We start from the raw sequence: 4,564 nt of genomic DNA, 5'->3' as shown, positions 1-4,564 counted from the left end.
TTAAGAAATAAGAATAAAAATAGCTAAATATGAAAATAATTAAAACAAAGACAACCAAGACACACGTAGGTACCGAACAAATCATGTAACATGTAGTCGATTCAGGACTCAGATTTAATCTTAATTCACGGGAATTCTTCTAATTTGTTCAAAGGACTATTTTTAGAACAATCAAACCTATTCAAATATTGACGGATTAATCTTTCGTAATTCTAATCAAATTTGAATGCATTAAATATTTGTGAAAATTTAGTTTACACCCAAACCGCACACTGAAACCAAATTCTATTTCTAGTCGGTTTTACAATATGTTGATTATCAAAGTGATCAAAATCGAAACCTCCTCTGTCGACTTGGAATCAATTAACATGCAAGCAAACAGTTGATCAGACTATTCACAAGACAAATATAAATCTGACAATCAATAAAATAAAATCAACTCTGAAAAATCCCAAAAAAACATCCAAATTTTATACATGAATTTGTTCGGCCCAATCACGTTGTCTTGGTTGAAAATAAACTACTCAATAATTAAAACTAGAATTAAACAAAAATTAAAAGAAAAAGAAAAGAGAAAGTGCAGAAATCTCTTCTCTTCTCCAGCGGCCTTGCTCTGGTTGTGCGTCCAAAAATCCCTGATGAATCCCCCGTTGTGTGGCTTTTATCTCCTATTTATATGTTCTAAAAAGCCCAAGAAAAAAAGCCCGAATAATAAGAGATTTTAATTCTGAAAATTATAATTTTTTTGTGATCTCGACGTGAGCGAGAGACTCTCTGTTCCGAAGATTTCTGCTCCCGTATTTCTCGCTCGAGTGAGCACAATCTCTCGCTCGAGCGAGCATGTTTCTGCCCAAAAAACTAATCACACACAGACTTGATCATCGCATCCTTGCGCTAACATTTAGCGCTAATCTCTTCTCTTCCATGCGCATTTGCGCAACTCCTAGCGCGGTTCCCATCTTGTTTGTGCAGCACCTTGCTTGTTTGCACAACATTGTTGCGCGTTTGCGCAACATGTAGTGCAAACAAATTCGTTTGCACTGCAAACGCGCTTCAATTTCTTCTTTTTCTTTTTTTTTTCTTTTTTCTTTTCTTTTCTCTTTTCCTCTCTTCTCTTTTTTTAAATTTCTTTTTTCCTACAAATAGAACCCGGAGAATGAAATGCACACAAATACAATAAAACACATAATAACACACAAAATAATATGAATGCACACAAAAAAAACATAAAAATATCACGAACTAATGCATACAAAATGCACTTATCAATAAGCAAGAATGAGCATACACAACATAGCCTCAGAGAAAACCACTGTCATCTAAAACAAGTTCATAGCTATTCTCAATCATCAATGATACACCTTCAGTCGAATGTGAACGTGTGTGTGTGTCATGTTATCCCAATTACATGCAACTTCAAAAGACAAAGCTTCAAGACTGTTCACCGACCTAAAACAATTCAGTGTAAGCCTCACAATCCAGAACCCTCCTCTCAACAATCCTTCAAAACAACACAACTTTCTTGAGAATAATTACACACCGTCGGATTTTGCACCCGACATTTTTAAAAGTCCCAATAATTACCCGCATACTTAGCTATAACTAGATAGGATTCGAATTTCAATCCTCTCATCTATAGCCCGGATGGAACTACAATCCCATTAAGTCCGCAAACTTAGCTATGAAATAATGAATAGAATTTCATTCACATTTCAAGTCCGGATGGAATTAAAAGTTATTTATTTTTTCTCAAAAGATTAACCCCATGTAATCCGCATACTTAGCCACAAACAAGATGAATAGAATTTCAAACATCTTGCTCGCAACCCGGATGGAGTTAATTGGTTTCCAAAAATTGATTTTCCTTCTTAAAACAAAAATATTTTAGGTGCGCCCAAGAAAGTATATGCCACAGCAAAGAAATCATCAAAATTCAAGAAATATCATGTTCCACAAACACCTATTGTTGTGCAATGGTCCAACAGATATTCACAATATCTAATACATCGTTACACTTCACCGGTTAAACATGCGTGCTTAAGAATATTCAACAAACAACCTACGGTTCCTCAAATAAGATCAAGAGTGAAAATTTTTCAAAAATTGTGCATTTTTTTTTCAAAGACCTCATCATAGGCTAAAATCTCATCCCCAACTCATGCATTCGAACAACACAAACGACAACAACAATAATCAATAACAAAACAAGATAATGCAGTACAACGAAATGAAACAATATGCATGCAACTCCCCCACACTTAAACAAAGCATTGTCCCCAATGCATCACAACCCAAAACACAACCAAACAACTAAAAAAATGCTATGCAAACAAAAGAAAAACAAAACTTTCCTGATCTAGTGGTCGGTGTTGTCCTCCTCTTCAGCCATCGGAGGAACGACAGGAGCGGTATACTGGAACGGGTAAGGCGGTGGATACGGCAGAGCAGCAGGAATGGTGGAGATATCGACACCCCAGTGCAAAGAAAGACCCCTCATGAGAGAGTCAAGAGCTAGAGTGTTATGAGCCACCGCAGTATTAAATGCATACTGATGATGAGAAAAGGCGGTTAACTCGCGAATAGATTCAGCCTGGGATCAACGATGAGGTGGAGGTGGCCTTGGCTGTGCTGGCGGTAATTGAAAGTGACCGTCCCTTATGAAATGCTTAACACGATATGCCCTCTTGGTTTTTATAAAGGCTGCGTCGATTTGTCGCATAGGTGGCAGCCAGTCTTCATCGCTACGAACGGTTACTCCGGCGCGAATGCACAAAAAAGTGATGATCATGGGAAAGTAGAGACCCACGGTGACATTAGTGATCGACCGATGAATCTCGCTATGAACGACGCACCCCACATTGACTGGCCACCCCATATCAAGTGCGTAAAGAAGGAGAGCGCGCTCAAGATTGACCTCGCTAGAGTGTAAGATCGACATCAGACGCCTAGTCACAAAAGCGTACCAAGAAGCAGGAAGCACAAGTAAAAAACGCTCTTTGAAATTCAAAGAAGAAACTGGGTCACTCCACGCAGCTCCAGGATATGTCAATTGAAGGAGTTACTCATCCAAATCCGGGTCAATTTTAAGGCTTTGATAGAGAGAATCATCAACCTCCGGTATTTCAAACAAAGAATTCAACTCATGGGGCAGAAAAGAAATTAGTTTTACCCTAACAACCGCTTTGCTATCCGTCCTTTCCGCTGCATTGGCATAAAATTCACGGACAATCAAAACTACAACGGGAGGAGGTTGAGCGCAAAATCTTGTCCAACCACGCGCTTGAATAATGCCAAAAATATCACTATCACCAAATTCTAACTCAAAGCCGCGCTCGTGAATGGGGGAATGATTTACCTTGGCGTGATCGTAGCGATCACGTGCCGCTTGATTCACAAAGTGCTCGGCGGTGTTGGATGAAGAATGAGTCGAGCCTTGGCTAGAAGATTCGTCTGTAACTCGAATGTGTTTAGGCCCCATGGAAAGTATGAAGATGACACCGAGAGTAGAAGAGACAATAAGTCGAACACTTGGTGTGCGAACAAAATCCGGTGACTCCTTGAAGAAGCGTGAGATCAACAACCGAAGATGAAGTCCAGTAGAGGTGACTGATAAGATGGATATCCCGAGGAGAATGATCGGCGATGGGAAAATCAGTGAGATGAAAGAATTGGCGGCGTGAGCAAATTCCCGAAGAGAGAGAAGACCGGAAAAGATGATCGGAGATGAAGGTGCCCTGAGATTCGTGGTGTTGCTTCCGATAAATTCCCTGTGAATTAAGAAGAAGTAGATGAGAGAAAATATGGAGGAAGGATTTTGGTGTTTTAGGGATTTAAGAAAATAGAAGAGGGAATGAAAGAAAGAAGGAGAAGTCTGCGATTTTAAACAAGAAAAACGCCTCTCGCTCGATCGGTAGGATGTGACCGATCGAGCGAGACAAAAAAACAACTTACTGTCCGGTGTGAAAAGACGCCCGCTCGATCAGTAAGATGTGACCGATCGAGCGGGACAAAAATGATCATCCTACTACCTGTGCAAAACAGCACTCGCTCGATCGGTAGGATGTGACCGATCGAGCGAGCCAAAAAAAACTTTTCAATTTTTTTTTGGATTTTTCAACTTTCCGAAAAAAAACAAAACAACCAAAATCAAAACAAACCAAAAAATTAAAATCAAACAAAACGAAAGTGAAAGAAACACTGGGTTGCCTCCCAGTCAGCGCTAAATTTGCAGTCAATCTATAGCTCGACTGCATGTCGCGATTTAGTCGAAATTTGGCGGAGCATCTAGAGTGATATCATGCTCGTCCCCTCCGATGTTCTCTTGGACTCCTTCATAGTAGAGTTTAAGTCAGTGACCATTCACCTTGAATGTCTTGGATGTGTCCAAACTTTGAATTTCGACTGCACCATGGGGAAAGACATTAGTAACAATAAACGGATCATTCCAACGTGAATGTAACTTACCTGGAAATAACCGAAGTCGTGAATGATAGAGCAAAACTTTCTGACCGACTTCGAATTCCCGTCTAGAGATCATCTTGTCGTGGAAGGCCTTTATTTTGTC

This window comes from Henckelia pumila, chromosome 4 (assembly GCF_033568475.1).
Source record: "Henckelia pumila isolate YLH828 chromosome 4, ASM3356847v2, whole genome shotgun sequence".
In the NCBI taxonomy this organism is placed as follows: Eukaryota; Viridiplantae; Streptophyta; class Magnoliopsida; order Lamiales; family Gesneriaceae; genus Henckelia; species Henckelia pumila.
Note: the sequence above shows the minus strand (reverse complement) of the source record.